Genomic DNA, 12,865 nt, shown 5'->3' on the forward strand with positions numbered 1-12,865 from the left:
ATCCAAGATCCTATCTTAGTGTATCCAGACTTTAGCAAGCAATTTTACTTAGCATGTGATGCTTCAAATACAGGAATAGGAGCAGTTTGGTTACAGAAGGCAAAAACCAGAATGAGGGTAGTATATTATGCAAGTAGAGTCCTGAATGCGGCCGAACGAAATTACAATACCACAGAAAAGGAATGTTTAGCCATTTATTGGGCACTGAGAAAGTTTCGGCACATTTTGTTAGGACACAAAGTAAATGTACTTACTGACCATAAACCCATCTGTGACCTATTTAAGAAAAGAGCTTTCACTAATAACTTAAAGTTTAATCGATGGTTTATTAGTGTGCTAGAGTTTGCTCCAGAATTTAGATACACTCCAGGTAAGTTTAATACTTTAGCAGATGGATTATCTAGAGCACAAGAGGATACTGAAAGAATTATCACAACTAACACTTTTTGTTTCAGCTGTCAGGTCGTAGACTTAGATTTGGAGAGAGTTAAAATAGAACAAGAGAAACAAGAAAGTATCGGGAAAATAATAGGAGATTTGCTACAAGATGAAACCTCTAGGTCAGATTTTGAATTAATAAATGGGATATTATATAAGAAGGCTAAGGATAGGAGTGCTTGCTCGAGACTATATGTGCCTGACACCCTGACTAAGGAAGTATTAGCTCTAACCCATACCCACAAGTTGGCAGGACATCCAGGAATCAAAAAGACTCTGAGAACAATAAATAGAAATTATTTTTGGGCTAAGTGCAGCGAAGAAGCAAAGCAATTTGTAAATGAATGTCAAACTTGTAATAGGCATAAAGGTCATGTAAATGTCAGAGCTCCTTTAGAAAAATATCCTAGTAATTTAAACCCTTTTGAGGTAGTTCAGATGGATCATATAGGACCCTTTCCAAAAACTTTGAGAGGAAATAAATATATACTGGTATTCATTGATTATTTGACTCGGTATTTAGAAATTGTCCCAGTTAGAGATAGAACTGCGGTTTCTGTTGCAGAAGCTTTAAAGACCAGAATACTCACAAGACATTCGTGTCCGGAGGTACTTTTGTCGGACAATGCACCCGAATTCACCAGTGAGGTAATGAAAAAGCTTTGCGAATTTTTTGAGATAAAGAAATGCGAGATAACCCCTTATAAGCCGAGTTCAAATGGGACAGTGGAAAGGGCCAATAAGAAGATACTGGATGTACTGCGAACTATCATTAGTCCAACTACAGAAGATTGGGACCTAGCGCTAGAGGACGTTCAGATTACTTTGAATAACACAGTAAATGAGACAGTAGGAGAAACCCCACACTTTTTGCTTTATGGTTATCAGAAAAGACTGCTAAACTCATTGTAAGATGACGCAAAACCTCCTAGGCACACATATGATTACCAGGACTATATAGCTTGGAAACTGCAAAGAACCTTTCAAATAATAAGACAAACCAGACGATCTTTAGAAAAGGGCCAACAGGTAAATAAGAAATACTATGACACAACTAGTTCCATGACTGACCTGAAGATAGGCTCACAAGTATATATAAAGGTACATGTAAAGGAAGGACAAAATGAAAAGGTATCTCCCAAATTTAAAGGTCCTTATAGAGTGTTAGAAAGGGAAAAGAATAATAAATTAAAGCTGTTACATGAACAGAATTTAGATGTAAGGTATGCCCATTGGAATCATATAAAGGTTGTAAAAACTAATCCATGGTCCTCTCAACTTCTACAGGAAGTGGTGGAAAAACTTCCTTCTGATCCTACCCCTGGTGGTCGGTATCACTTGCGAAATAGACATTAAAAGTGGGGCCTTGATACAAAATCATGGAAAAGGTGAACTGTTAACAAATTTTGCTGTAGTAAAAATTAATGTCAATTCAATATTAAAAAGGGAAGAACATTTGAACCAGTTAGATAAAGAACTACGAAAGTGCATACTAACCCATAGTGATTCTGCCTTTGTAGAAGTGTTAAGAAATTTACAGGGTAAAATTGAAGACATTGTCAGGCCTCAAAGAAACAAGAGATCTTTATTACATTTTGTTGGTACTGCATTTAGTGCTTTGTTTGGAGTGGCTACAGAAAACGATGTAAAAGGTTTGACTGATCGTGTAGAACTAATCGAGAAATGGGCTAATCAGAAGGGTAATCTTATAAGTACTCTAATAGAAAATAATAATAAGAATGTAGAGAACATAAAAAAGATGGTGGAATTTATTAATCAAGTTAACGTGAATGTTTCTAATGAAATAGATGACATAGAACAAGTGTTTAAGTTGATTCATGAAGTAGAAATCGAGATTGGTGATCACAAGGAATCTGTGAACGGACTAATAAATGCACAAAAGGGAATACTTAGCCCTGCTATCATTTCTCCAAAAACTTTGAAAGAAATTATCGATTGGTGTATAGTAAATAGCCATTCCAATCCTTTGCTAGAAGATATATTTTGGTATTACACAATGTCAACTGTGAAAGTAACAAAAGGGTATTTGTTGGTATTGATCCCCTTCAAGGGTATGAATTTGTTTGACCTGTATACAATACATCCTTTCCCAGTTAAGATAGGAAATGCAACAATAATTTAGAACCATCCGAAGGTTCGTCTAGCATTGGATAAGAACAAGTTGTTGATGATTCATTTAGAAGGTGATTTAGAACAGTGTGTGTTGATAAGTGAAAGTCAATCCATGTGCAATTTTGTGCAAATTAAGCAACCTATAAGCAATTTTCCATGTATCCTAGGTATTTTCTTTGAGAATTATGAATTGATGAGAGAGTGTAAATTTGAAACTTTCAGTTTGCCATACAGGGCATTACATTTAGGTAAAGAAATCCTTGTTTATGTTCAAAATACTAAAACTGCAGAAGTTACTTGTGATGGGAAGACTCAAACATTTCAGGTAGGAAATTTTAAATCATTTACCGACTCTTGCTCAGTAGTAATACCCGATTATCTCTATTATGTACCAAGTGTGTTTTTGCATTATGAATTGAATCAATCTTCCATTGCAAAGAGTTATGAAAACAAGATTAACCATTTTCAGCTAGACAAATTAACAGTGGTAGAAAATGGGGCAATGCCACTTGATAATGATTATGTTCTGTTTTACAAGCAAGATGTTGCCCCATTTCTGACTATGTGTAATGTGTTTTTGATTGTACTTATTACTGTGGTAACATATAATTTGGTGAAGTATTTGATTTTCAGAAAATTGGAAAGGATTAATGAGTTACTACTAGTTATTACTGGGAAACCTAAGGAATAAATTTATTGTTTTGTTGTATGTGAGGATTCTATAAGAATCCTAGTAGCTGGCCGAGTACTGTCAGACAGATGCTTATTTTTGGATAAGTTTCATATGCAGAAGGTTTATGTATATTATTGATGCCTTTGTTTGTGTGTTTTATTAATTAATAAGAAATGGGGAGACAAATGCAGTTAGTAGTAATTGTAAAGATATAGAAAGAATTGTGGAGAGATAGGAGAGTGAACGAGAGTTAGGTAGGAGGTTTTCAACTAATTTCGCTGACTCCAGGGTTCTTTCCCGTAAACAACTCCCCGAACGACAGGATCCGTTCTTGAATGTCGAACGGAACATAGACGAGTGAGACATGGAAGCCGGGAAAAAAGTCACGTGATTAAGGATAGCTTGACACGCCCAAGACGACCATATATAAGCAACGAGAAGACGGCATCTCTCTCTCTTCCTAGTAGTCGCTCTGTATAATAGGTCTAACAACCTGCTTAACCTGCCGGGTCTCCTTGACGAACAACACGTGGCGGCTGCCTATACCAAATTGAGGGACGGCGATTACTTAGAATCCTAAAGCAGCCGAGAAATTACAGAGGAACTTTTACCCCTGAAAACGAAGGACGACGAACAAAGTTACTACGCCCGCACCTGATTGTCTGTGAGTGTGTTTGGCGAGACGTCCCAGAGCGACCGAGAGGCGTGACGTCCCAGAGTGACCAAGGCGTGTCTAGAACTTCGCGCCAACCTTCTCAACACCTGACGAAGGCTCATACCTCAGCGACGACAGTAGGTCTATGATTGACGTTTAGGCCTAACTAAACCAGGATTCACCAAATTCTCCAGCCAGTGTCAAGACGTCTGAGTTCATCACTAAGTGTTAATGTAGAAACCACGCTTTTGTTTTGACTGCTTGTAAGTGCCTGTTCAAACCCCTTTTTATGTCTAGTAAAGAAAGAAACCAGCATTCGTATCCCTCACCCACGTAACTTTGCTTATGTAAACTCCTGAGAGAAATTCAATTAATATTAAACTAAAGGAAATAATATGCAGAGGTAAGATACTAGACTAATTAAGAAGATTTATTGCAAGAAAAATCAAGGACATCATCACAAATGGTGGCATCGTTAAGGGATACTATGCCGTGTTATATTAAGTTTGAACTAATACTGGCTTTATTTCAGATAAGTGCTGAAACCCCCTTTTAAGTGTCAAAGAAAGACAAAACATAATCTCAAGAAAAGTAGAGGGAAACCAAAAGAAGGGAGTCGTGAACCAATGGATATGTGAGTAGTTTGCATGTTTTCGTTCGCTCTCTTGTTTTGTATAAATACTGTCTCTCTATAGAATAGGAAGTTAGGGCATTTGTCTCTCGTAAGAAAATTTTGGTGTTTTAATTTTTCCTTTTTTTTAAGTGTGCTGTGAGTCTTGATAATATTTTCCAAAGACTTACACAATATCAATACGACTTGAGATTAACTGCAGACAGACGGTCGCGAAGTGCTAGTGTAGGAAGACGTCAAAATTGGACTAGAAATACAAATTTGAGTAACCGAAGTTCGAGTCCTGTAAGAGCAAATATTTCCGATATGAATTCCGCTGGGCTGATCACACAAACCACACGGTTTTGTGGAAATGTAAGTAAGGATAATCCCGACAAACAAAGGTTAGAGAAATACAGTGTAGATAAGTGGTTAGCGGACACAGAGAATAGGATCGCTAGTTTTAAAATAACTGATGATGTTGCTAAAATTAAACAGGCTATGTTTTTAGTCAACGTAGACGAAGGGATGCTCACCCTACATTAAACGGTAAGGCTTTTGAAAAAATTACCACTTTCAACGAGTTCAAGGAGGAATGCAGACTATTGTGGCGATCGGCCAAGGAGACCGATCGGTTGTTGAACTTGTATAGGTTTTCCTCGGCTAAATTTGAAGGTGATTCCATGCCCAGTTTGTATACCCAGGTTCTGAATCATTTAGGAGTAGTTAAGGAAGACATTTTGTCATTACCCACAATCACGGTAGGAGACAGAATGCAGTTTAGTGAGGATAATAACCAACTGGTAGATTTAGATGAAATTTTGACTTATATGGCCTACGGTACATTGTATGCAGCCTTTGGTGAAAGTGAAAGGAAGGCTTTCAAGGACCTAAAGTTAGAGCCAGCCCAGAAGCTCACAAAAACGTTGAGCCAAATCCAGGAAATCATCCAGAAAAACGAGACCCAAATTGAAGAGGTCACTTTTTCGGCGAATACCAAGCAAAGAAGGTATCAGAATTACAGGGAAGATAAAAATAAAGAGACCGGTAGGAATAAATATTACCATAAAAATTATCAAAATAACCAGCCCCCTTACAAGTCAAATGAACAAAACAGAGGAAATTATAATGAAACATATAAATCTAGAGGGAATTATCATCATAAGGTAGCTAGACCAAAGAATAGGTATTGCCAGTATTGTCAAAGAGGAGGTCACACAGACCAAGAATGTTGGTGCCAAGGTAAGAAACATAATAAACCCTCCGAAAATACTCCTCAGGCACAGGCAAGGGATAACTCAAACCCTACTAATTACTCCGAAGAAAAACAAGGTAACAGAAAGTGACTAGAAGAGCAGGATAGGAGTCCAGGAAATAGGGAAACCAAAGAATGGAAGGATGTTGCAGGTAGCGGAGGTACATCCACGTTGCCAGCAACATATTTATCCTTCCGACAGCAATCATTACCCAAGACGAATATCAAGATAGAAGGTAAAGAATGTCTTAGTTTGTTAGATTCAGGAAGTACTGTAAATCTCATAGGGCTCCATACCTTAACTGATTATTTGAATATACCTATTTCTGCAATTAGGAGTGAGGATACATTAATTCAGGGGATAACTGGCAATCAGCTTAACAATGTAGGAGCCATAGATTTAAACATTGAATTGCTAGAGAAGAAGTGTCAAGTGCCATTTTTGGTTTTGCAAGAAGTAGCATTTCCCGCTCGAGCTTTGATTTCTTTTGCAACAATGCAAGATTTTGGCATAGTTTTTGATTGTCAAGACAGAAGACTAGTTTTAAAGGGAAATAATCAGGAAGTCTGTTTTCAACTTGTTGATGACAAGTCCACTACAAATTTGGCCAATTTGCAGGGGACCGCTTCGATAGTTGAAACACACTCCGGTTCAGAAAGAGAAAGGGAAATCAAAGTAAAATCAGAAGAAAGGGAGAAAGAAGAGAATTTAGCAATTGCACCTAGAAAGGGAGAAATTACTTCTTGTAAAGGCAGCACACATACTAAGGATGAAAATGTCGACAGAGAATCTGTGAGAATAGATAAAAAGGAATTCCAAGAAGTTTTGCTGCTAGGCACATTGAATTCACAAGAATTAAGACACTTAAGAGAAACAGAATCTCATAAGGGAGGAGATGAAGATTCATGTTTTTGTACTCAAGTACAAACTGGGGAAATAAGTCTGATCAGCACAGCAGATGCAAACAAAATAAGATTTAGGCTAGCTAGAGATGTAGTACTACTACCCAATACTCTTACTAGAGTATATTTGATAACCCGCCTACACACAAATAATGATGTAATCTTGACCCCAGAAGGATTACCAGAATATGTCAGAAATGGATAACTCATTAGTTCAGATGGAGGGATTAGCCTGTACTACTTATGTCATGAATTATCCTGATAAAAGACTCCATTTGTTAGCGGGTACCGAATTTTGTACAGGAATAGAAGTTACACACAAAATGATTCCGTTAGAGGAGGAAGCATTCTTTACCATAGGAAACATTGATGCAGGAATAGATAGGGAGATAGATAACACCGATTTTCCTGAGTATAGAAAAAGATTAATAGAAACCTTAAATAAATATAGGCAGGGCATAGCCATTACGGGTGATAGGTTAGGTAGGACTGAGGTGTTAAGACATAAGATAATCCTAGATGATGGAGCCAAACCCTTTTTCATACCTAATTATAAATTACCTATCAGCCAACGTCCAATAGTAGATAAAATGATAGAAGAAATGAGAGAAGAAGGAGTGGTCATACCCTCTAAATCACCTTATAATTCTCCCATGTTGTTGATTCCAAAGAAAGATGGAAGTTACTGATTAGTGATTGATTATCGCAAGTTGAATGCGAACACAGTTCCTGATAGAATGCCCATGCCTGTAATTAACGATGTTTTGGCTCAGTTAGGAGGAGCAAAGATCTTCTCATCCTTAGATCTACTAAGTGGATATTGGCAAGTACCTTTAGACGAAGAATCAAAGCCATTAACTGCCTTCAGCACACATAAAGAACACTTAGAATTTCAGGTAATGCCATTTGGGTTAACATAAGCTCCATTGACTTTTGTAAGGTTAATGTTACAGATCTTAGGAGACATAGAGAATGTGTCAGTCTATTTAGATGATGTCATTATATTTAGCAAAGATATAGAGAGCCATTTCAGAACCATAGAAATCGTTTTAGAACGACTAAGACTGGCAGGATTAAAGATAAAGGTTAAGAAATGTCAATTCTTGAGGAAATCTTTAGAATATTTAGGACATGTGATCAGTGCTGATGGATTGCGCATGCAAGAAGGAAAAATAAAGGCGATTGTAGAATATCCTGCTCCACAAAATTTGAAAGGTGTAAGAAGATTTTTAGGGATGATAGGATAGTATAGACCATTTGTCAAAAATTTTGCTACTATAGCTAAACCATTGACAGAATTAACTAAGAAGGATGTAGAGTTTGAATGGAAAGCAGAGCAAGAAGAGGCTTTTCAAAAGTTGAAGGAGAAATTAATCCAAGATCCTATCTTAGTGTATCCAGACTTTAGCAAGCAATTTTACTTAGCATGTGATGCTTCAAATACAGGAATAGGAGCAGTTTGGTTACAGAAGGCAAAAACCAGAATGAGGGTAGTATATTATGCAAGTAGAGTCCTGAATGCGGCCGAACGAAATTACAATACCACAGAAAAGGAATGTTTAGCCATTTATTGGGCACTGAGAAAGTTTCGGCACATTTTGTTAGGACACAAAGTAAATGTACTTACTGACCATAAACCCATCTGTGACCTATTTAAGAAAAGAGCTTTCACTAATAACTTAAAGTTTAATCGATGGTTTATTAGTGTGCTAGAGTTTGCTCCAGAATTTAGATACACTCCAGGTAAGTTTAATACTTTAGCAGATGGATTATCTAGAGCACAAGAGGATACTGAAAGAATTATCACAACTAACACTTTTTGTTTCAGCTGTCAGGTCGTAGACTTAGATTTGGAGAGAGTTAAAATAGAACAAGAGAAACAAGAAAGTATCGGGAAAATAATAGGAGATTTGCTACAAGATGAAACCTCTAGGTCAGATTTTGAATTAATAAATGGGATATTATATAAGAAGGCTAAGGATAGGAGTGCTTGCTCGAGACTATATGTGCCTGACACCCTGACTAAGGAAGTATTAGCTCTAACCCATACCCACAAGTTGGCAGGACATCCAGGAATCAAAAAGACTCTGAGAACAATAAATAGAAATTATTTTTGGGCTAAGTGCAGCGAAGAAGCAAAGCAATTTGTAAATGAATGTCAAACTTGTAATAGGCATAAAGGTCATGTAAATGTCAGAGCTCCTTTAGAAAAATATCCTAGTAATTTAAACCCTTTTGAGGTAGTTCAGATGGATCATATAGGACCCTTTCCAAAAACTTTGAGAGGAAATAAATATATACTGGTATTCATTGATTATTTGACTCGGTATTTAGAAATTGTCCCAGTTAGAGATAGAACTGCGGTTTCTGTTGCAGAAGCTTTAAAGACCAGAATACTCACAAGACATTCGTGTCCGGAGGTACTTTTGTCGGACAATGCACCCGAATTCACCAGTGAGGTAATGAAAAAGCTTTGCGAATTTTTTGAGATAAAGAAATGCGAGATAACCCCTTATAAGCCGAGTTCAAATGGGACAGTGGAAAGGGCCAATAAGAAGATACTGGATGTACTGCGAACTATCATTAGTCCAACTACAGAAGATTGGGACCTAGCGCTAGAGGACGTTCAGATTACTTTGAATAACACAGTAAATGAGACAGTAGGAGAAACCCCACACTTTTTGCTTTATGGTTATCAGAAAAGACTGCTAAACTCATTGTAAGATGACGCAAAACCTCCTAGGCACACATATGATTACCAGGACTATATAGCTTGGAAACTGCAAAGAACCTTTCAAATAATAAGACAAACCAGACGATCTTTAGAAAAGGGCCAACAGGTAAATAAGAAATACTATGACACAACTAGTTCCATGACTGACCTGAAGATAGGCTCACAAGTATATATAAAGGTACATGTAAAGGAAGGACAAAATGAAAAGGTATCTCCCAAATTTAAAGGTCCTTATAGAGTGTTAGAAAGGGAAAAGAATAATAAATTAAAGCTGTTACATGAACAGAATTTAGATGTAAGGTATGCCCATTGGAATCATATAAAGGTTGTAAAAACTAATCCATGGTCCTCTCAACTTCTACAGGAAGTGGTGGAAAAACTTCCTTCTGATCCTACCCCTGGTGGTCGGTATCACTTGCGAAATAGACATTAAAAGTGGGGCCTTGATACAAAATCATGGAAAAGGTGAACTGTTAACAAATTTTGCTGTAGTAAAAATTAATGTCAATTCAATATTAAAAAGGGAAGAACATTTGAACCAGTTAGATAAAGAACTACGAAAGTGCATACTAACCCATAGTGATTCTGCCTTTGTAGAAGTGTTAAGAAATTTACAGGGTAAAATTGAAGACATTGTCAGGCCTCAAAGAAACAAGAGATCTTTATTACATTTTGTTGGTACTGCATTTAGTGCTTTGTTTGGAGTGGCTACAGAAAACGATGTAAAAGGTTTGACTGATCGTGTAGAACTAATCGAGAAATGGGCTAATCAGAAGGGTAATCTTATAAGTACTCTAATAGAAAATAATAATAAGAATGTAGAGAACATAAAAAAGATGGTGGAATTTATTAATCAAGTTAACGTGAATGTTTCTAATGAAATAGATGACATAGAACAAGTGTTTAAGTTGATTCATGAAGTAGAAATCGAGATTGGTGATCACAAGGAATCTGTGAACGGACTAATAAATGCACAAAAGGGAATACTTAGCCCTGCTATCATTTCTCCAAAAACTTTGAAAGAAATTATCGATTGGTGTATAGTAAATAGCCATTCCAATCCTTTGCTAGAAGATATATTTTGGTATTACACAATGTCAACTGTGAAAGTAACAAAAGGGTATTTGTTGGTATTGATCCCCTTCAAGGGTATGAATTTGTTTGACCTGTATACAATACATCCTTTCCCAGTTAAGATAGGAAATGCAACAATAATTTAGAACCATCCGAAGGTTCGTCTAGCATTGGATAAGAACAAGTTGTTGATGATTCATTTAGAAGGTGATTTAGAACAGTGTGTGTTGATAAGTGAAAGTCAATCCATGTGCAATTTTGTGCAAATTAAGCAACCTATAAGCAATTTTCCATGTATCCTAGGTATTTTCTTTGAGAATTATGAATTGATGAGAGAGTGTAAATTTGAAACTTTCAGTTTGCCATACAGGGCATTACATTTAGGTAAAGAAATCCTTGTTTATGTTCAAAATACTAAAACTGCAGAAGTTACTTGTGATGGGAAGACTCAAACATTTCAGGTAGGAAATTTTAAATCATTTACCGACTCTTGCTCAGTAGTAATACCCGATTATCTCTATTATGTACCAAGTGTGTTTTTGCATTATGAATTGAATCAATCTTCCATTGCAAAGAGTTATGAAAACAAGATTAACCATTTTCAGCTAGACAAATTAACAGTGGTAGAAAATGGGGCAATGCCACTTGATAATGATTATGTTCTGTTTTACAAGCAAGATGTTGCCCCATTTCTGACTATGTGTAATGTGTTTTTGATTGTACTTATTACTGTGGTAACATATAATTTGGTGAAGTATTTGATTTTCAGAAAATTGGAAAGGATTAATGAGTTACTACTAGTTATTACTGGGAAACCTAAGGAATAAATTTATTGTTTTGTTGTATGTGAGGATTCTATAAGAATCCTAGTAGCTGGCCGAGTACTGTCAGACAGATGCTTATTTTTGGATAAGTTTCATATGCAGAAGGTTTATGTATATTATTGATGCCTTTGTTTGTGTGTTTTATTAATTAATAAGAAATGGGGAGACAAATGCAGTTAGTAGTAATTGTAAAGATATAGAAAGAATTGTGGAGAGATAGGAGAGTGAACGAGAGTTAGGTAGGAGGTTTTCAACTAATTTCGCTGACTCCAGGGTTCTTTCCCGTAAACAACTCCCCGAACGACAGGATCCGTTCTTGAATGTCGAACGGAACATAGACGAGTGAGACATGGAAGCCGGGAAAAAAGTCACGTGATTAAGGATAGCTTGACACGCCCAAGACGACCATATATAAGCAACGAGAAGACGGCATCTCTCTCTCTTCCTAGTAGTCGCTCTGTATAATAGGTCTAACAACCTGCTTAACCTGCCGGGTCTCCTTGACGAACAACACGTGGCGGCTGCCTATACCAAATTGAGGGACGGCGATTACTTAGAATCCTAAAGCAGCCGAGAAATTACAGAGGAACTTTTACCCCTGAAAACGAAGGACGACGAACAAAGTTACTACGCCCGCACCTGATTGTCTGTGAGTGTGTTTGGCGAGACGTCCCAGAGCGACCGAGAGGCGTGACGTCCCAGAGTGACCAAGGCGTGTCTAGAACTTCGCGCCAACCTTCTCAACACCTGACGAAGGCTCATACCTCAGCGACGACAGTAGGTCTATGATTGACGTTTAGGCCTAACTAAACCAGGATTCACCAAATTCTCCAGCCAGTGTCAAGACGTCTGAGTTCATCACTAAGTGTTAATGTAGAAACCACGCTTTTGTTTTGACTGCTTGTAAGTGCCTGTTCAAACCCCTTTTTATGTCTAGTAAAGAAAGAAACCAGCATTCGTATCCCTCACCCACGTAACTTTGCTTATGTAAACTCCTGAGAGAAATTCAATTAATATTAAACTAAAGGAAATAATATGCAGAGGTAAGATACTAGACTAATTAAGAAGATTTATTGCAAGAAAAATCAAGGACATCATCACAAATGGTGGCATCGTTAAGGGATACTATGCCGTGTTATATTAAGTTTGAACTAATACTGGCTTTATTTCAGATAAGTGCTGAAACCCCCTTTTAAGTGTCAAAGAAAGACAAAACATAATCTCAAGAAAAGTAGAGGGAAACCAAAAGAAGGGAGTCGTGAACCAATGGATATGTGAGTAGTTTGCATGTTTTCGTTCGCTCTCTTGTTTTGTATAAATACTGTCTCTCTATAGAATAGGAAGTTAGGGCATTTGTCTCTCGTAAGAAAATTTTGGTGTTTTAATTTTTCCTTTTTTTTAAGTGTGCTGTGAGTCTTGATAATATTTTCCAAAGACTTACACAATATCAATACGACTTGAGATTAACTGCAGACAGACGGTCGCGAAGTGCTAGTGTAGGAAGACGTCAAAATTGGACTAGAAATACAAATTTGAGTAACCGAAGTTCGAGTCCTGTAAGAGCAA

Source organism: Palaemon carinicauda, chromosome 6, assembly GCF_036898095.1.
Source record: "Palaemon carinicauda isolate YSFRI2023 chromosome 6, ASM3689809v2, whole genome shotgun sequence".
NCBI lineage: Eukaryota > Metazoa > Arthropoda > Malacostraca > Decapoda > Palaemonidae > Palaemon > Palaemon carinicauda.